The sequence below is a fragment of the Rhodnius prolixus genome, unplaced genomic scaffold (genome assembly GCF_049639745.1).
Source record: "Rhodnius prolixus isolate KJV_2025 unplaced genomic scaffold, Rpr scaffold_4, whole genome shotgun sequence".
In the NCBI taxonomy this organism is placed as follows: Eukaryota; Metazoa; Arthropoda; class Insecta; order Hemiptera; family Reduviidae; genus Rhodnius; species Rhodnius prolixus.
The window spans coordinates 30,399,535-30,422,498 of record NW_027411614.1 but is presented as its reverse complement, the minus strand read 5'-3'; the positions used below and the strand labels follow the sequence as shown (position 1 = coordinate 30,422,498).

General features: G+C 32.3%; 1 protein-coding gene and 1 long non-coding RNA gene across 5 annotated transcripts in view; both read left to right on the top strand.

The window, feature by feature from the left end:
- Positions 1-22,964, top strand: part of LOC141455315 (uncharacterized) — a 142,993-nt gene that overhangs the window by 50,979 nt on the left and 69,050 nt on the right. The gene's annotated exons all lie outside the window — the stretch shown is intronic.
- Positions 9,389-21,901, top strand: LOC141455321 (uncharacterized). Its single transcript, XR_012459194.1, has 2 exons — positions 9,389-10,320; positions 21,523-21,901. It is a non-coding gene; the product is annotated as an uncharacterized lncRNA (long non-coding RNA).

Here is a 22,964-nt window from a genome sequence, read left to right as displayed (position 1 = left end):
TTCATCATTGAGGATCTGGTAATAAACCCATTTATCTAATTTCTTGAGTGGAAGAATGGGATAAATCAACATGTTTCTTAATGTCAAAGATGTGCCAGTGCTAATGGTCCTTATTTCGGATAAATTAACAAGTATTTGTTTAGTTCAAAGTGAAATGTCTGGAACGCTCAAAACTTTCCTTCCAAATTAATTACCCAATTTAGAATTTATATCAAGTTTTCATATCCTTTCTCATATTTGTTTTCTAAGACGCTATTTGCAAATTCATCAATGAAAACTTAGTTTTTTAAAACCGCACTCTTAGTTTTATTTTTAAGTTGTGTACTTGCAAACTTCATTTGGTACAATTAAAAACAAAATTAAATAAATAAAACTTACTTGCAAGGACAATCAGCATAAAGTTCACAAACATCCTAAAATCATTTTAATTATTCGCTATTTTCAGTTCCGTTGTTAGTGTTTTTTTTCTTTAATAGCTCAATCTTGAAACATTTAATTTTCGTTTAAGAAAGAAAATTAGTTAAATTTGAAGATAATTTTGCTGGTCCGATTGTTCATATTCTTGTTTGCGAGTTTCTCAATAATCGTCTGTATTTTTTTGTTGTATCTATTTATTCTTTTTTGATAACATACGAGGTGTGGCTATTAAATAACGAGACGGATGCTGCTACAGAAAAACTATGCATGCGCCCAATCCTAACGACCGACAGCTGTGCAGCGTAAAGCCTTCTCTTTCGATTGCAGCGTCTCACGTGTTTGTAGAGAAATCTGTCTGACCAGAACCGTCGTTTGTGTAAGAGGTGTCAGTTTCGTTTTGACGAAAACATGATACTACACATGTAGTAGAGCAATGAATTGTCGTGAAATTTCACAAGAAACTGGGTAAACCCGCAACTGAAACTTATCTTTTATTAAAAGAAGTTTATGGCGATGAATGTTTATCACGTGCGCAAGTTTTTGAGTGGTTCAAGCGTTTCCAAGATGGCCGAGAAGACATCGGAGATGATGACCGCCCAGGTCGCCCTTCCACGTCCAAAACGGATGAAAATATCGATTATAATTAATCAACATTACTACCGTGAGGTGCTTGTTCAACTCCGTGAAAGAGTAAGGAAAAAACGATCCGATTTGTGGAAGAACAAGTCACGGGTTCTCAAACCAAGACAACGCGCCGGCTCACACTGCATTGTCTGTCAAGACGTTTCTAGAGCCAAGTACAACATCCCAGTTTTAGGCCATTTGCCTTATTCGCCTGACCTGACCCCATATAACTTTTATCTGTTCCCTAAAGTCAAATTTGCATTAAAAGGAACACGATTTCAGTCCTTCGAAGCTGTGAAAGAAAAAGCGGCACGCGTCATGCAGGAGCTCACAGAAAAAGACTTCCAGCACTGTTTCGAACAATGGTAAATTCGCATGGAGCGTTTTAGGGATAGGGGAGGGGTGTATATTGAAGGTGATAATAACTAAATACGTTTAAATTTAAAATAAAATGTTTTACAGCAATAGTCTCGTTATTTAATAGCCACCCCTCGTATCTTTCATTTGGTTTGAAAAAATAGTCCGAGGAAATTTATTTTATTGAATGATTGGAAGCTTAAAGAGCGGAATTTATTCTAAATTGCCACTTATTTTTTAGAGATATGCAATTTATGTTCTCGCAACAATTTAACATTAAAGTTTATTTACCGTGTAGTGGTATAACACGCAATTTAAAAATAAGTTAATGAACGCCGAGAAAAATGCAGGAAAAAGTACGATAAAATTTAATATTTCTATGTAAATGAAGTTGCTTACTACGAACAATCTGTCGAAATAATTTAATATTCAGATGAACTCAACAAAAATAAAGTAAAAAATTTAAATTTCGCTGATGAAATACGTCCCCATCGTTGTTGTCCACTTTAAGTGTTCCTCCCTCTGACGCTCTCTCCGAATGAATACCAGTTTATCATGGCTGTCAGCTGTAATACCTTTGAAGTTTATTAAAGTGGAGGCGGGCAACTGATAAAACAGTCACCCCGGATTGTTGTTGCAAATAATACAAAAGCCGGAATATCTAAAAATAAACCTGTTTGGTTGGCATTTCAATAGAAATTTTTATCTTTATATTCTTTGTTTTAAAACATTTTTAGTATATACAATTTTGTTTTTGTTGTTTGTTATTTTCATTTCTAGTTAAGCCAAGCGTTCAATTCTATGGCCACAATACAATATAGATTCTAGACTGGACCAGAAGTAAAATATCAAAATATGATTTCAACGCATGCGTTTTTTATTTTTTACCACTGTTTACTAATTAAATTTTGTCGTTAAAAACTATGGCGCCATAAAATGGCACTTTCGCTCAACCGATTTTCACCAAATTCTGAATTTTGTTTATGCATTTAATGTCTACAGTTCAGTATGAACTGTTACAACGTCGCATTATTGTGATTCCTTTACTACGTTACGCTACTCACCGTTCTTAAAATACTTTTTGTTATTAACCCCCAAAAAAAGTATAACTGTCTCTTAGCAACTCTTATTTACCACAAAACTCAGCAAGAAGACTGGAAAAGAAATAGCCTAGGGATATCTGAGCAAATTAACTATCTCAACGCTGGAGTGTCATCAATGGCTGGCTTCTCTCCTCACTCCATTCATGATGGTACAGCCTCACTTTTGTAAAAAAGTAATCACTTTTATTATTACAAATGTTGCTTGACAATAAATTGTTTAATTTTCTTAAGTAATCTACTTCAGTGTTTTTGTTATAAACTTTCAGGAGTTTTGTATAAAATTAACCACTTGGCGTAATCCTTCAACTCGGAGTCAGTCACTAATTAAAGCAAAGGAGTACAATAAGGTTAATAATTTACAAAATAACAAATTTATGTTACGGATTTATATTTGAACTTAAAGGGAAAATGTTTAAAATCACTTCTAGCCATGATGAGATTCTTTAGTTTACGTTGGCATTGAAACCGTTGGCATTTTCCTGACATTATATGAATTGCATTCCCTCCATGTTTAGTGCGTCGCTCCCTACACTATGCAGCAATACTGCCACTAATTCGAACATCCTGCCCTTCAGCTCTACCATTACCATTTATTTGATCAAGTAACATTGCACCATTTTATTGTTGAACGTAATACATGTGATATTTAATGAAGGACTGAACTACTACTTTAGACTTCAGCTCTCTCATGATTATTCACAACAATTCGCCTTATCACACCAGCTCAATGATTGTTATTTACTTAACCAGTATTTCCTTCACTCTTCTGCATTTCTCTGACATAGGGACAAGTATTTAATGAAATAAGTGTTGGTATCCGGTATTGTGTGCAGCATTGATCCCAACCTCACCACCGTTCTTAGATTGTTTTAAAATCGTATAACTATAATAGTACTTTCTAATCAACAACAACAACTAATAAGTGTGTCAAAGTGGGCATCCAAAACAGAAAATCTCTACCTTTTTCATCCTGTGTGCGAATGCCTGAGATATGTCCAAGGAAGATCCCCTGGGCAATATTGCTTTAGTTCAAGGGAAGTAGCGATTACGTCCACTAGTCGCTGTGCTTGGAGAACCGAAACTTGGCAACTCCGAAAACTGAACTGATATTCAGGAATAATATTTAAAGGAGTAATTTCATTTAGGAGGCGGAGTTGAGGTAGTTTCCCAAGAACATTCTCCAGGAAGGGGAAGTTATTTGCTTGTTATTTATTGATTATAATTAATTATTTTCATGATTAGGGTTATAAACGATGGTACTCACCCTTGAAATGAGACAAGTGTTGTCCTAATTGTTTTACTTAATAAATTACTTAGTTTAAAAAATTACTCCTTCAGGTCATGGTAAAAAAAAATATCTTCTGGTATTTACAAGTAATGAAACTTTACAGAACTATTTTTTTTGCCCTGTCGTTTCCCTCGAATGGTCAACAAAAACAAGGTCAAGAGTCAATTATGGTTCTACAAGACCTCTCTTTTTTCCGTTTAAAAAAAAATCGATAAACTAAACAGTTGTTCCTGCTGAATGAAACCATTATTGCTTCTGTATTATTTTAATTATGTTAATGAAGAGGACACGGTGGAAGAAGGTTCATTTTGGCTTTAGATAGCGTAAACCTTCATTGCCTTACTGATTAAAAAGAATGTCATAAGTTTTAATCAATGTTTTAACCCCAAGACCGCTTCAACTGCTCATTGACTACTCACCAGTTCTCTAATTCATTTAAATTAAAAAGATATAGACGAATTTATCATTTAATTATGAATTTGGTTGTTCAGGCGAAAGAAACGGAATTTGGGAAGTGGATCCTGGTGTCTGAAACAGAATTTTAATTTTTGCTACTTCAACAAAAACAGGGCAGTCATGTGCTGCTTTGGTCTGAGAAAATGTTCGGCATGCCCTTTGAAACATTATATTTAAATAATTTCTGAATATTCGCAATATCACTTAATACTTTGGAGCACTATCTTTGATTACTATACTGGCTTGATTAAAACACTGCTTTTTTCTAAATCGAAAATCAGTGAAGAGAGTTTAGCTTTTTTGCCCTAGAGGTTACGGTACTTTTTTACACCCTTGGAAATAATTAAAGTGTAGCCAAGGCTCTTTAGTATATTAATACGTTATATATTGAACAACTTATTTTTTTTCAAATTTACAAATGCAGGCGCAATAGCCACTGCAAAAAAGAAATCAGATGATTGGACATGTGACACGAAAGCAGGTACCACCCATTGGTGGCTCTCCAATATTAAAATGAATAAATACATAATTTACATAGTTTAACTAGTGGAGTAAAATGCTTTTCTACTTTCTTATTAAGCTTAAACCTAAATTGTGAATTATATATTCAAAAGTTTGAATATTAAATCACATCTTTAACTTTTTCTTCTACACTAAGGCCAATTCCTCACGAAAATGTTGTAAGATCAGAATACTGGCACCAAGTATTTATTTAGATTGTTTCCAGATAATAAATAAGTGCGTGCGAGCCGAATAAGATCTAGTTTCTAGTTTCCTTTACGACCCATTTCGCTACTTTGCTTTCATAATATGCCTAATATCATTTTAGATTCTCCGGCCGATTTTGCACATGGAGCCCTTACAGATTATCACTGTTTCTCAAAAACCCCTATTCACCGGCTCTTTTATTCCTTTCCATAGATCCTTAAAAGTATGTTTTAAAAAAAATGGAAAATTCAGCTTAATGAAACCAAATCTCAAAATATTATTTTCACCCTCCGATACATCAATCTCGCTCCTATTTCTGACAATTTAGTCCCTCTATTCCTACCACCAATGTCGTCTGCTACCTTGCGCAAAAGACTGAATTGAACCCGGACTAAAAAAAATGGAATTCAACAGTCGTTTCTGACTATTGAAAAGACTACTTGACCACAGATCCAGTCTCTCAACGAACAACAAACGATTTATTTACAATACTATTTTAAAACATACCTGGACGTCCTGAATTGAACTTTGGGATTCAACCAAAGTTGCAACCTTCAGAGAATACAACCACTTCAATCCAAAATCCTCCTTACAACAGTTGATGCTCTCTTCTACGTTTCAAATTTAACCATCCACAGAGATCGTGAAATACCTTTAGTCAAGCGGTACCCTGATCCTGTTATGAAAATTCCACCAACCCTACAATCCTTCTTAATCCCTGGGTCAGCCATCTCTTATCACGTACCATCTCAATTAACTTTCCCAGGAAGTTAAAACCTCGTGTTTTCCTCATCGTGTGAGGTGTGATTAGCTTAGCTTCTGGGTGAGTTACCACTGGGTAGCTTTTCCCCTCGGAGTAAGCATGTGCATGTTCAAGGGTGCATTTTCAGTGCTATCAGTGTTACTTAAAGCAATAAAATTGCTGGTGAAACAATACAAAAATATTTTCGTATATCAGAATTTATTCTGATTTATGTGGGCCCTTTTGGCTTAACGTTGGGCCCCTTCGTGTTTAATTACAATTTAAAACAAAGCTACAGTGATATTGATCTGCATTAGCTACAATTTGAATAAGGGACCTGCATAAAAATCGAATTTAATTTTGACTTAGCAGTTTCTTAATGCTAAGTATGTTAATTTATTTAGTAAAGAATTCTGAAACAAGTAGTCCTTTCCAACTAAAAACTTTCTCTTTAGGAAAATTTCTTTTCTCATTCGGACATAAATAAAATCTTTATCTTACCTTTTTCCATTTCCAAAGTAACATCCATGGACCAGCAGACCCCTTCTTATTCGGTTTTATTATACTACAAAACTTCTAAATAACATTCTAAAGTCTATTCTTGCTTAATTTTTTTTCTTCCACCTTAGTTTTCTACTTGCACCTTGTAAATAATAAATAGAGGCGAAATTTAATTAAACATAGCTACCTAGACTAGATGGTTAGGTACCTAGGATTCTGGCCAATAGGAATAAGATTATTGCCTTTTTTTCATCAACTTAGGCCAATAGAAAGCCAAAAGGCCCTATTGATAGAACAAAATCTCTTTTTGTTCTTTTTATGTGTATTTTTATTGCGCTTCAGAGTTCATTTTATTGCTATTGTTTACCATTTTGTTATATAGTTTTCATTTTCCGCAACAACTGCAGGAGAGATTGTTACAATGTGGTCAACTTTTGCGCAATATTTTTTTGAGGTTTTTGGTAAGGCTTACTTCTTCTTTTTTTTTCTAATTTCTCGAAGTATTTCGATATTGCATTTTAACTTTTTTGTTCTGAAACTATTCTACTTTAGCATAAAACATTAGAAATAAATCTGTCATTTCTTCAAAAAAGATGGGTATTTATGTAACGATAGTTTACATAGATAACAAAACAAAACAAAAATACTCTGAATGAATCTAAAACATTTGGAAATATTTCTTACAGATAAATAGATTAGGAAAGTAAAAACAAAAACTATGGCTGGTTGATGTTATAGACCACTTCGCTTCCAGGTCTGCCATTAAGAATGCTTTTACCTAATTTGATAAAGTTTGTGGTAATTCCACAAAATGGCTTATGGAATTGCTTCCTGTAGAAGGAAAACCTTGTATTTGAGGCACTTATTCTCTTTACAATCCTGTCTTCCCAACAAATGGTTCAGTGAAGTTGAACCGTAAATGACCTACAAAGAGCGATTCAGTCATAGACTCCTCCACGTGTACTAGGAATTGGTAGCTTAACTTGGGCTCATGTAATAATAATAATTTATTTGTTTAAACATTAGTTTTTACAAATAGAGTTCGGTCAGTACAAAATGATAATAGCTATGAAAACAAAATAAGAATGTAATATAAAGATCAACTTTGATTACAGACTTAGAACAAAATACAAGACTAATTACACAACTATAAAAACATCATATACTCTTAGGCGAATTCTTGGTGAATCCAGTGCACGTCCTACGATTATTTTATAATTTATTAATTTTGGGCAAAATTATAAGTTTTTTTTTGGCAAAATACATTTCGCAATGTTCAAAATTGAAAATGCTTTTTATAAACAACGTGAAATGATTATTAAGTTAGGCAATAAATCTCAAGAGTGCAGCACTATGCAGATGGCTATTTGCGAGATCAACTTTTGTAAGATTTTTTATTTTTTTTTAATACCTCTAATTCGTTGTCCTCCAAAGTTGTGTGAACTTACATTATGCGGTTGTTGCATTATTTTGCAATATTGATCATTTATAATTAACTGCAATTTTTGAACAAAGAAGACATAAATGGACAATAAATTTTAGAGACTATTCCGAAGTAGCACCATGTTTAGGGGATAGTTCGTTTTTGCCTCATATTCACTCATGTTTTCACATTATATTCATATATTTGTGACTTCTATTGCACTCGTATGCAGCTCTAGTTAAATAAATCGAATTAATTGAATTTTAAAAAGCTGTAGAAGAGCGAAAACTCTAGTAACAAAAATAAATGATTCTATGGCTTAGGTTAAAATTCAGAATACACCACTGCACTCAATAAAAAAATAAATAAATAAAAAATGGAGTGGAATGTAGAAAGAAGGATAATATTTATGATCAACACGTACAACCCACCGTCGAGAATCCAAATTGTAGTGGACGGGTGGAATTCTGTAGCACTCCTTTTTGTAGGAAGGTTTTGTTGTACACCACACGACCTAAGATTCGCTCAAAAGATACTGTTGTAGAAAGTGTGACATCACATCTCTCCATTATCATAAATCACATTCCCTAAGTTTGTTTCAACAAAGTGATGGGCCTAACGATAACAACATTGGTAACCCAATTTCATATTATATCTTTTGTATACTCTCCGGAAAATTACTGATTATTCAAAAAAAAAAAGTAATTGTGTGCAGTTGCAGGGTGACTTTCTTAAACATTTCATGCTCATAAATATTATTCCGGATCCGAAGAACATAGTCCACAAATCAGAAAAAGACCTAAGTTCTTCAGTCGTTTCTAAGATCCCCGCTTAAATATTCTGCGAAAATGTTTCCTAAAAGTATTAGAACATGTACAATGAAGTTGGAGAGAACATCAGAAGAACAGTTTTCGAAAAGTTACTACAAGCTCTTTTCAGTTAATTGGCAGCTCCGCTAGACCAGTTGTCTTTGAATTTTGAATTTTATTTACATACTAATTCCAATTAATATAATGTACTGAAATGACACATTAGAGGAAAGAAAAGTGATTCCATCTCTCCCTCAGAACTGTCTTAAGATGGATTTTCCTAGGGAAACTAAGCTACATGAACGCAATGAACTTAAGAGAAGAAAATAACTTAATAACAATAAATGTTATTTGCCTAAAGAAAAATACATCTTGTGGCAAGGAGACTGTCCTGCACATGTTCAACATTTTACAAAAATTAAGTAATCTCAAATTAAAAATTAAAACCATTACATCCTGAATTACTCTAAAATAATTAAAATATAGAATAATGATATATAAATAACAGATACATATTTATTTATTAATTTAAAGTAAAAAGAACAACTACTTAGATGCAGCTACTCTGAAATTAGAAATTTTCAATACCTGAAATGCATTAACCAGTGTTAACTGCTGACAAAGAACATTTAGTAAACTTCTAATTTATTAAATATATACATAATATTTAGAGCACACGTTTTCACCTACTATTCTAGCCTTAGCTGGAGTGCTTGAATAGTGTCAAGAAAAATGTTATTTATCTTTTCTTTACAGCTTACAACCAAAACATTTTCATCTATCGGAATGGGTGAAATATTTAGATAGCCACTTTTCACGTAAAGATGCCAGCGGGAGGCAGTTCAGATAAAAATGTTCGAGACTATCACCATCCGATTTACACATTATACAATTTTTATTTTGATTAAACTTATATTTAATACCTAAAAATAATGCTGGAAATAAAGTCCAAGGAATTTATTATTATTGATGCAAATAACAATATAAAATATAAGTATGCCATTTCCCAAAACGCAGTTCCTCCATGAACCCTTATCGATCCAATTACCTTCCTACAATGCTCTTCCGACCTATTCCTCTCTTATGTCCTTTTTCCGACTTCTCCTCCCATAATCTAGAGGGTACGAAAATAAGAGCATTTTTGCCATTTTTAGGCCATCAATCTTCACTCTTTCTGAGGAGATGACCAAACTACAAAAGCAGTCTACAGGCAACGCCCTGAAGGCAGTTTTCTTTTCATCTCTGATTCAATATAATTTTGCACTTTTTTCTGTTGAGAGAGTCTGAAACTTCTTCTTATAAAATCAATTTCCCTATTCACCAATTTTTGGCGCTAATTATGGATTTTTTTTGTTCAAATTTTACAGAATTAAAAAACAAATGATTAGGTAAAAAAAAATGGTAGTTTGATGGCGTTTTCGGAAACAACTAATAATAAATGCTTTGTTTATAGTTGCAATCACCAAGTTGTAAAACTGCCATCAAGATTGCGACAAGGTAAAATTAATCTAGGAGCTCTAGATATACTGTAAATGTAAATTAGATCAAAATAAAATGATCAGGTGACTGTAAGAATTCGGAATAAGATTTAAAATCAACCAACTATGAATAATTGCATCCGATAAAGAGCCCGGTAAATCCGCTGCTTACTTTTCCGCCAGATTTTGATCTTATAGGCGGGGAGGAAACTGTCACAGAATGATGATCAGGAAGGCGAGGAAGTAAGCTTCACCGTCAACCATGTCTAAGAAACACAAAAACTATTGAAGTGGTCTGTGACATTCTTGTAGCAATTCCACAATTGTGAGCCACCCAACCTGAGAGAGAGGAGGAACATAGATGGCGGCCTTCAAATGGAGAGTTATCCGTTCTGGGATGAGATGTAATTGAAGGTAGGTTAGCCTGGACATGGTATTGGGTCGAAAACAGAACCAATTCAATTTACCTTTAGTGCTCAATTTTAATTTTCTAGGAACTTGTCCCTTTCGCTTCAGTTCCCTAGAGGCAGTTGGAATCCACTTCCTTCAAACTATAGATGTTGCCATGTAACTGCAGTTTTCTTCTACTTTCACTTCTGAATTTTAACTTCACCGAAACTATTTTTTAAAAAAAAAAGTATCAGGGTAACAGTTTGCGATAAGAAAAAGTTAGGTTAGGGCCAATCTAGATTCATTAAACTTCAGCGAAATAGAAGAAAGATAGAGGTCAGTTTATCTTGTTTTCTTTTTTGTTTAACTCGTTGTTCTATTTCTTATTTTATTTAGGTATCCTCAGGGAACTCTCTTTAATAAGTTTTCTGAAAAAATCGGGTGGTGTGTGAACCGAATGTAAAGTTTTTTTTCAAAAAAAATTCCCCAAAAAAGTTTAAGATTTTCTTCGAACATGGCTTACCGTTTGAATTAATCTACAGTAGTTCAACAACTTGAATTAAAACATTTTCTTTAAAAAAAAAAATATTGTTTTAGGTTTCTCCTTAGGGAATGGAGGCTTTGACGATTACTCTTTATTTACTATTTTAATGCAATGTATGGATCAGTAACTTTCAACGATGATGAAATGAGCTGCTGAAACTCAAACGATAAAGAAAATGGCATGACAGCGGAAGTTCTGATGACCTACAGACTTTCTCAAAATGTCTTTAAACATGATACACCAATTACTGACAGGAAAAACTCTAACATTCTAATATAAGTAAAATGATAATGAGAAATGCACAGCCATCTTGAGTTTTCTGTAATCTGCTGAGCAATCATCCAAGACTTTTATTTAAAGATAAAACACTGAGGTCTATAATTTTTGTTTGACGTTTTTCTCAGGGTATTTTCTAGTGGTTCTAGGATTACTTTCTTTAATGTTGCAATTTTATTAAATTAACTATCTTTTTAGTGCAAATAATGTTTCAAAAAAATTCACATCTAAATTGAAATATGAAACTTAACACCATATATTTAAAGTCGTGCTTAGAATTTTTAGGTTTTGCACGATTTAATAAGTTGTCCCGTAAGAGCACTTTTTCACAATAATGGTAATCTGAAGATGATCTTAACATCGCTATCTTCACCAGTTGGGTACGCTGACAAACCAATAGTCTTGCCATAGTCAAAGCAATCACGAGTCTCCCGAAGTTTCAAAATGATCCCTAGCAACACTTAATAAATCGACCACAACTGCAACAAGAAGCTTTTGCACAATTGACAAGAAGCTTGTAGAAAGCTTGATATAAGTTAAATATTTCAACAGATAATTACTAGACTTGCGAACGGCAGAAATGAAGAACTGGCCTGCAGCACTTTCTTTTCTTAGTGACAATGAAGCGTTGAGTCGGGTAGTTCTCTCAGTGTCTTGTACAAGATTCTAGAGCCCTTAATTATAGGACTCCGATAATATAGGAACAATTAACGCAAAATAATATTAAAATATTCAATGAAAATAAATTTGAATAAAATATTCAATTGGAATTAAATATTTTCTTAACTTTGATTTATCCAGCCCTGCGAACCTAACCAAATTTTCAATTTATTTAACTGTTTAAAAATGATAAAAATGATCTAATCTTTCATGATCGGAATTGGTACAGATTGATATATGACTTACTGTTATCGAAGGAAAGTTCCATATATTATTAGACTCCAACTTAAATTGTAGGAGCACTAGAACTAAAAGTTGCATTGAAGTGTTGTTCTTGTTGGCCGACATAAAGTGTAAGATTGTCTTAGAACACGCTTTTCACTGTTATTTGCAAAATGATTGCCTTTTGTGAAACGTTTTGCTGTTTATACAAAACGAGCAGACACAGAATCATTACCAAACCAAAATGGTAGCTTGACATGCTACACCTTGATATCATACTTTCCATTTTATGTTTCCATAATTTAACCATTGTTTGCTTCTTTTTTTTCTTACCAAGTTTCTTTATTACCCATTAGATTGATTATCTTCTTTATGTCATTTTATCTTTTTCTTTTTGTATTTTTAAGTATGAAGAACTATATATTGTTATTTGCACCGCCTTTTATTTAGAAATCCTTTTAAAGTCTCGTGAGTTCAAATTAATGGAAAAACTATTTCATAAATACTTATTTGAGAGAATGTTTGCTCAGTAGTGAAGAAGTTTTCAAAAGGAGACGTTTCTACTGTACTTAAAGTTCTGACTTCCACTTCTCTTACTTTCAAAAACTACCAAATTCCTGAACAAAATATAGCGGTAGTCACATTTTTCAATCTGAGGCATAGTGTCCATTAAAATGTAGGTATACTATTCTTAAATTTTATAAGATTCAAGTGTTTGTTGATATCAATGAGTATAATTTGTCCCTGCCTTTCAATCTCAGTTTGCCTCCTACGCAGTACAGTATTGATGTATTCCAGGTTCTTCATTCAATCCGAAAAACCCACTTTCTTTATATACGAGCTTTATAGTCCAAGTAAATCTGCCTTTGCTTGCTAATTAATAACTCTCCCGAGTTTTTTGTTCTTATTAAAGTATAAACTTGATAATATTTAAAGTGTATAAAACCTTTATGATATTTCTAGTTTATTATACTAATTTAGGTTTTAATCACTTATTAAAACCCTCGTCACGTGTGCTTTGTTCACTTTCTTGCTCACAATTTACGGGAAACTCCTTCTGGAAAATCTAATTAAAAACATTTCGAAATATATAATTATACAGATATTTTATTAACTGAATCCTTCATAACTCAATACCTTATAATTGAAAGTTAGATCTACAGTAATAAAACGCGACTAAGCACTAACTGTGTAAAATATTAAGTTTTCTCCATAGACATACTTTATTTAAGTTTTACGATAATTAGCCTGAATGGAATAATCCATGAGTGCATTATAGATAATATTTTTCAAGAATATATTCTAATGTTCATATACGTACCATGCAACAACGACGAAATGTCTGGCCATTTGAGACTGTTGCAATTTACTGTAGAGCTTCTAAGAGATTCCAACCATTGTCTGAACTTTCACTAGGATATGAAAGGCAGAAGACAGAATTCAAACGATCTCTTTGTGCCTCGCGGGCTGCCTGTGCTTTGGCCAATGTTACTTTTTCTCTCGTTAGTTTCCAGATACAAGGATTGTCCCTAACATGATCAGGAAATCAATTGTTTAAAATACGTTTGTGTTCGTTAAGCTGAAAAATTGTTGGATAAATCATTTATCTACTTAACGATTCACTAAGTTCACAAATTTTTCTCTTGTTTATTTTTTGTTTTTTCTTATTGGTTATTATTATTATTTAAATTTAGGTTTTCTTTTTGATGGTGGCGTGCATCCGAGGGTCCCGTGGGGGGATCTCCTCAAATGCTCATCAGTTTTAAAGAAGTGTTTGTACTTATTTTTTATTTTACCTTTGAGTAAAAACTATTAGTTTATTTAGACTTGTTTTACTTCTTTATTCTTTTGCTTTTGTTAATTATTTGTAAGTTCTACTTGTATACAACGAGAAAAGATTAAATCCTTCAACAAAATTGTTACTTTTTGCAAATAATTATTTTAATAGCTTTAATATGGTGCAATGCAATAACAATACGATTGAAATAGAAAAGTTCTTTTATTACACTCATGGCTATTCTAATTCTAGCCAATGTTTAATGCCTTATCCAGAAAACTTCGTCGACTATTCTGTAAAAAGCACTCTTGGTATTATCTGATTTTCATTAAATTCTTGTATAATGTAAATATTTTAAGATTATTTTATATCAATTGCTGACAGAACCGAATCTTTTTCTGATACGGTAAAGAATTTGAGGTGTTAGGTTAGAAATAAGCCCAAGAAGAAGAACAATTTCCAAATTAGAGAAAATATATAATGTTTAGAGAATATGCATATCTGTGTTTCCAACGCGAAATATTATTAGAGAACTAGAAAAAAATATATTTTTAGTCTTGTATGTACAAGTTAGATTCTGTACACAAGTAGGATAGTAAATTGTACACCATCTCTCGGAAGAGACATTGTAGCGCTGTTATATAAATTTTGCTTATGATCTACTATCTCTACATAATCTTCTATTATTTCTGTCCTCTGTAGAGTAACTAGACGTCGTACAATATCAAGATACATAGATCCTTATTATGTGAAATGTAACCCATTTTACTCTTGCTTTAATAGTCTCATCTTGCTTAATGATATTGAGATATGAGTTCAGTTCATGTAACAGAATCTTTTACCCTTCTACAATTTATATTTTTACTATTCATTAGATTAGAGAATGTAGCGCGTGATTGAATCAACTTTCAGACATTGAGATTTTACTTGAATAAAAAATTTGGGGGTCCCTCAATCTAAAAACAAATCTGTAACAGAAGATACTGTTTTGGCTGCAAGGCCTTAGAGATTATTCATGATAAAATTGTCTTTCTAATCATAACATACGGTTTACCTGGATTGACGCATTGAAGAGTTCTACACAGAAATCTAAAGTTATTAGAAGAACTCATAGGTTAAGTGGTTATTGCATCAGTGGTTATTACGATGTCGCATTAGCAATAATTTGCCTGTATCATTTTCATCTACCAGTAAAATGTAATAATTGGTTTCGTCAGGGTGTTATGTTCTGATATTGCTGATTGTTAAGGATACGTGACTTGTAGAAAAGATGATGAAGAGTTTGAAGCAGCAGAGATGGTTTATAGGGACATTTAGATCTTTTGTAACAACAGTTTGGTCTAGTAGGATGGTGTAGTAAGAGCCTATGTTGTGCAGGATTTAGCAATATTAAAAACTCTGGAGATTTTCATCTGAAGACCAAGTGGTAGGAAATTTGAGAAAAAAACTTTACATTGGACTCTTTAACAAACGCTGGAAATCATCAACATAGAATTCTATATGAGCTATTCCTTCATAAATGGTTCATACACCTGCTGGAATGCTGCTCACTGAGAAATGGTTGCCAGTGAGGGACGATTTATGATTCAGAAATCATTTTTAATTCAGAAGTTGACAGTTTTCAGGATTAGAAGGGGTTCTAGTGCATGGAGCGGTAACAGAAGCATTACAAGATTGTTTTTTCCTACTGTTTACCGACAGACAGAAGGTAAACATTCTGCCTCTAAATTTCATGCAATAGGAAAACTAAATGGCCATGGCAAGTTATTAAAACTTTTTATCACTTAACCTAATTAACTAGGTAGACAGGAATTCCACAATAACCCAATGTACTCTTTGAATGGTCCCAAAGCGAATTGTTTCGCCAGTTATTGATTCCAGCGGTTTAACAGTTTTATTCTGCAACCATAAACTCCAGTTCGTTCTGGAATGTTAGAAAAATTTGATCAGTTATTAATAAACTAAAATTTGAAAACTTTTGATTTTGTATATTGTCCATATTTAATTTATTGAATTAGGTATTTCACTTTTTGCGTAATTGCTGCAATATCTAAGTACTTTTTGTGGATTTTAGCCGATTCTGGGTATAATTATTGACTTTAATTTTATTAATTTTTATATAATTATATATTACATTCTTGAATTTTACTTACATTGCCTTGGTGTTATTAGTTTTGTTTTAATGATTTAAGGCGCGTCATCATCTGAGGTTATTGGCGCCCGGAGCTTTTTTCAGTGCACTGCCGGCTGTAAGAAGCTCCTAGGAAGAAAAAATCTAAGGGTCAGAAGCTGGATTCGAACCCGGGACCTTCGCGTGGGAATCCAATACGCTAACCGCGTTATAATTTATTATTATTATTATTATTATTATTATTATTATTATTATTATTATTATTATACTAAAACTGTCCCTTCTCATAAATTTGATTTTCAGCTTTATTACTTCATAACCCAACTAACAGTGGTTCCCCGTGAAGTGGATACCATCTGCTTCGAACCCAGGGAGTATAAACCAGATAGGGCTCTTCATGGATATCGCTCAAGCTTTTGACAAGGTATGGCATCCAGGACTTCTATTTGAGCTAAACAACTCGTTCCCAGTACTGCTTCAAACTTACTCCTACCTGTCCAACCCCTTACATTCTAGCTGGCGGCATCCTAGACCATATCTGTATATTCCAAATTATACAGCAGACATCCCGACCCATCATAGTACAAAGATATCTACTTGGCTGACGTTACCGCGATACTATTCTCAAATGTAGACTCCCAAGTTGCATTCCAAAATATGTAAGACCTCGTCGATCTAATAATTAGACGGCATCCACAATGGCGAATTAAAAGCAAATACGAATAACTGCGCACTAATTAAATTTGCACTGCTTGATTGTAATGATACATCAACCAAGTCCGCTAAGAGTGATTTTTTCCTGGAGAGTACACCAATTTGGAAACGACAAACACAATCACTGAGTAGAAGATACAGAACCCATTGAAACGGTTCTCTTGGGCAGAACTTATAAGTTAACACACATACAAAAGTGACAATCTACAAATCAATTCTAAGATTTGGACATTCGGAGAGTAACTGCGGGGATCCGCCAGACTCTTTAACATCCAAAGTCCTCAGATGAATCGTCACCGCTCCTTTCTACGATTCTCAACGATACTTTCCATGAAAACCACAACATATCTTTCCGATTCCTTATCTTCCACACTAATCTTTCCAGTCATCCCGATTCTGTTACGCAAGCCACCCCATAAGCCTACCACGTTGCTCAAAACAGCGATGGAAGCGTAATCTACTGATCTGATCAATCCATATTCTAACTCCTGAAGATTTCCAGCAATGGCTGGGGTCTCTCATCACGCCACAACGGATATGGCTATTAATCATTATATATTTTATAATCTGTGTATTCACTTTGCTAGATGTTCAGGATACAGTGAATAAATAAATAAATGTTCTAAATTCATATTGAATGGAACTTTGACAAATTATTTTTACAATAGACAATTATTTTCATTTTTGTATTGGCATGTATGGACATGCACAATTAATTTTAAAAAACTCTATTAACAAAATACTAAAGCGACTTCTTCTCTTTGAGATTATTGTACAAAAAAGATTAATGACGAATATGCTACAACCGTTTAGATTCGTTTAAGTAAATATGGTTTGTTGGTGGTGTAGATAGATCTCTTGAGGCTATAAATAAAAGGTCAATGTTACGCCCTCCAGCACGGAGGCCACACTCCCTTAATACTTGGCATTTTCAACAATATAGATTTTTAGATCCGCAATAAGCTTCCTCAATTACAACCCCCTTTTTGAAAAAAAAAAAGAAGAGAAAATGATAGGCTTTAGGTTGGTAGAAGGTTGAGTACATGAAGGTTTTTGTATTTTATTTAATCTGTTTATCTCTTCCATTTATCAGATTTTTTTTTTTTTAAATTTCCATTAAGGATTTTAATTATGAAAATTCCTTCGTTAAAGAATTTGGAGATTTACAAACTTTTATTTGAAACATTTTCCCGAAAAATTAGATTTAGGGCACTCGTGGGAAAAATAAAAGTTTGGCTTTCCGGTTTAAGGAGAAGAATTTTTTGTCTAGGCATAGTCTGTGTGATTAAAATTCTCATAATTTTGAAGTATTATATATTCTTATTTAATGATATGAAACACACAGGTTGCATTTATATACGTAATTTTGTAACGGAAGTATGCCTATTTCAGGCTTATATTGGTAATCAATTAAAGAAATAAACAGATTTAACATATGTACGTAATAAAGATGCTATTAAACATTACACAAGGAAATAATAGCATTCATTAACCAGTAAATGTAAATTACTAAAAATTTTGAAATTCAAGTATTTATTTTATTTAATTAAATTTTTCCAAATCTTTATTTAACTTCTTTTTTTTCCTAAAAAGACAAAACTTTATATCAAGGAATCAGATAATTAGATTTTTTTAAATATAATTACGTTCTACATCAGTTACAATTTATCTCACGATATCGGCGCAATATTTATATTTTGCTATGTCACATAAATAAAAAGCTCTAAAATGTTGCAGACTCCTCATGTAATGTGAGTCTAAAGTTCGTATTTACTTTGAGCTGAACTTTGATAAAAAATCTTTACTGCAATTATTTCAATTCTATTAATATCAATTTGCTTAATACTAAACGTAAAACAACAGTTGATCATATCAAATCGGCATGGGAAGTATAGTTATGGGGTACTAAGATTCATTTGTCGTCAAATTGTAAGAACGCCTTGAACTTCAGAGGGGCTTTACGTCCGTTTTTTTGAAATTGGACTGTGGTTTGTTAGTATGTTTAGGTATGTAAACACGTACGTATGTGACCTATCTAGGTCTAAAAACTAAATAAATAAATAGGTATTACAGAAATCCTAATTTTTTAAAACATTAATATAAATTAATTTTAAAGATTAAGAAAAAGTAAAAGTTAGGTAAGAAAAATGAAAGTACTTCGCCACCATTTTGTGTACTGTTTAACTCAATTGGTTGGGGCGTGGCCTGTTTGGTTAGGACTTGTTAACAACATACCGCCCTCATTTCACACATCAAATACTCCACTGTGATTGGTCCATTCTTCATTGCTAATTATTTCTTTAAAAAATGCCATAAACATTTTTTTACTAATTTTTCACCCGTAGGTATTTGATGAATTATCGAATAATGCAATAAAAAAATTTCATCCCAAAAATACCAAAAATAAAGATTATTTTTGCATTAAATTTTCTGTTTTATACTTCTAATGTTAGCCAGAAGCAAAAAGCTAAGAAGTTGTTTAATTTATTGAAAAATTAATCAACGGAAATTTGGCATGTAGACCAATATAAAACCGCCTTTTGCTGAGTTTCATTGAATATGGCTGAATGCCAGTTGATTATACGTGTTAGCAAAGTTTCTTGTAATAAGCACTTACTAAGAGGAATTCTATTAATTGGCAAAATTTTACTCCCTATAACGGATTTTGACCGGAACTTTCTTTAAACAAAAACCATACCTCAACGAAATACCAAGTTGAGTGGTTTTTCGTTTTCGAGTTATCCTGTTCAAACTCGTATGTAAGCATTTACAGGCCACAAACATTACGTTTCATAATTAAGGCAACTCACACCAAGTCTTTCCGTGTAAGACTCACCCCCTAAAATTTAACAGTACTGTACTTTCCAGAACTAATAAATTAGTAGAAATATACTGAGAATATATTGATATGAAATAATTAATTTTGAGGCATTTTGGTACACAGGTTCACCCACGGTGGGTTTCCGGGCCTACAGACTGACGTTACATTACGCTTTTGCTTTAAATGCCAGGTAACGAGACAATCTGCACCAACTCTAAACAAAATGATACTCCAGGAAGTCGGATTCAGCCTTGAATTAACTTCGCAGGTCTTTCTGGTCAGTACAGCTTTCTTGATGACTAAGAAAATTGTGGCTCTAAAATTGATAATCCTATTCTTATAATCACATCAACGGTGTTGGGACTAGCTCTGTCAGAAGTCAATTTTCTTAGGATTACGAAAATATCTAACCACAGTTCAGCTCTTCTTTAGTCTTGAAGCCGTCCGAGAACCAGAGTCATACGAGCTTCAAGTAATTATTTAATTAATCAAGACTGACAATTATTTATGTTTATTTTTTTAGCTTAAAGAGATCATGTTGCCTTATTTTTTAAACATATTCTCAGAAACAATCTATTAAGAACGTGATAGTACTGTATTGTGAGTGTATGAATAGTTTTCAAGTAAAAAAAATAATGGATTTACTTCTTAGGCCAGACGCTTTCTCAAAAACAAATTCTAGAAGCTCCTCTGATCATATAATTTTATTTATTTCTTTGTAAAACGTTCACCAATCTCTAAAACGTGATTTTAAATCAAATTGATTAAATATTCGTATCTTATACATCTGATACATATAAAATATTACTGATAAAAAGTGATCTTGTAGAAGTATTAGGCTTGATGCCTTTAGGGAATCAAGATACCAAAAGATGTGGCTATTTCCTTCCCCTAGAGAGTAAGCGAAATGGTCACCCTGGGCATTCACCGTGAGCATAAAGTTGTACTTCTCTCACTTGTCAAATAAATAACTACTAGTTTATACAAACTAGCCAATGTGCTTAATTTAAAATATTCGCAGTAATTTTATTAAAAAAGAAAATCTTTATTGGTTTGGTAAATAAAAATAACAGTTCAATAATAACTGACAATCTAATAGCATACCAAAAAACACAAGTCCATACGGTTCATTTATAATGTTCACATAATGTCATGATGTAATGATTTTATGTACACAGTTTTAGAGGTTTCCCTTTGATCTTGGGTTCTGGCCTTAACCGGTATTCTAAATATAGCCTGAGAATGTTTGGCCTTCACTAATTATTAAAATACAATTTGGAAAAGACATTTTGCCATGAAATATTTTAAAAAACTTCAAACGTACACTTGCATTTTAATTTCCTAATTCTAATTATATTCCTTCAAATTAACATGAATAAAAAAAAAATTGATATATAAAATATTTATTTTATACATTTATTTTAAAAACTGTGATAATGTAATAATGTTTTAATGTAATCTTTTGAATATTAAATTATAAAATAAACTTATTCCTGCTAATGTATTGTAAGTACAAACTTAACCATGAAATATTCATCTCGAAACTCTTTTATCATTGACGTTTAACCATCATTACTCTTCCCGTTTTCTGCTGTATCTATAGTTACAGTCAAAAACTATTACTAGTTTAGAAACTTATAACTGAAAAACGGTTAACTAGTGTTAGCTTCTTTTTATGATAATTGCGATTTGAAGTAGAGTTATTCTATTTTTTTTACTATATATTTAATTTCCTTTAAATTAAAACTATATTAAATCTCTTCTGAAAGACGAGTATATTATAAAGCTGATCATCATGTTATTTTATTGTTATTATATGTGTATAATTTGTTCTCTCTTAATCTACTAAGAAAGAAGAACTCCTTGATTCAGGATGCATTGGTCTGCATTTGTATTATAAAGAATAAAATTAAGTGGGTACTTAAGATGAAAAGAATAGTTTTGATTAGGTTAAAAATATAGTATTTATTACAGATATAAAGAATTTTTCAGCTCTTTTACATAAAAGTTCCAAACGATTTTTTGGAACAACATTTACAGGTTTCTCAGTCCTATTATTATTGTTTTTTTATTTTTTGTAGGGAAATGGGTTGTTTAATCCAGAAGAAGAGTGAACTTGAGCTTCCCTTTGAAGCTTTTTCAGTGAGTTTGGCATCCGAGCTTAGTTCAATTACCCTCTTAAATTTAATAGAAGAAGGATACCAAAAGTAGAAAAGTGAACGTTAAGAAAGAGTATAAACTTTATTATTTATGGAAGGGTCTACTGGATAACTTGAATACTCTTGAACTTGTTTACTATTGGAAATGGATAAGTCTTGGTAACAGATTGACTTAGCCTCTGTTACTAAAGATGGTCCAGAAATATAAATAAATAAAGAGAAACGCAGATATTTTGAGAAAATTACTGGGATTTAAAAGAAAACTGAAATAAGTAAATAATAATAAATTGATTCGATTAGATTTTTAAATAGATTCTTTCTCGAACTAGTGAAGAGATTGTGCGCTTTGCGAATTTTTCTTTTTGAGTTTAATTCTCAATTTTAGGCGAATAAATGCTCAAATACGATCTCAAAAAATATTTTAAAATTTAAATTAATCATTTCAATTTTATTTCGTAAACTTGAAACTAACGTTGTATATATATTATTGAAACTTCACATCTGAATCGCTTAAGTTCACTTGAATAAACAGCAGCAAGGGTCTAGCCAAACGTCAGCCCTTAAACCCTTCTACGCTAACATGTAGTATTCAGGAAGGCTGTGAACTAGTATGTAAGGGACACCATGTTACAATCCAATAAATCTCCATGGTAAGAGGATTCTCTGCCCAGATGTGACCCCATCTAAACTTTCCTATTCTTTTCAATGATAATGCTGATTTTTAAGATGTTTTTTTTTAAAAAAAAAAACTCTCATCCAGAAGCAAAGTTCGCATTGCGCTATTTGCCTCTGCGAATTGTTCTGAATTGGTTAAAAAGGAAAAAATCGTTCCTGGAGAATATTTCTTTCTGTTATTAACCAGATTTTATAGAACTTACGATTTGAGCTTTCAAGTTAAAGTTAAATTTTGAAAGCAAAACAAACAAAAAAAATGTATTCTAGTGTTAGTTTGTCTCATTATTCCACTTCAATATGCATGAATAATTAAGTAACTGTATATGTAAGCAAAGTTGAAGAAGAAGCTATTATGCAAAAGGTTTATGAAAAGAGCCCATTAACTCCACTTAGTATGTGCAAACATTGGTATCAAATATCCCCAAAAGCAAAAGTTTGGAATTGGTCAAATTTTGTAAGTAAAAGTTTATCATGTTTATGGAAATATTGTTGTATAAACAATATATTTATTGTCTTCAAAAATACTAAGATAATGGTACTTATAGGGTTAAAAACTATTTTAATAGAACGTTTTGCTTAATGGTTTTATACCAGTTTTTTTTCTATTTGTATCTTAAAATTATAATTGCGATGAATATATTGGACTTTTACAACATTTATCCTCACAACAGTGTCATTGAGACAGAATG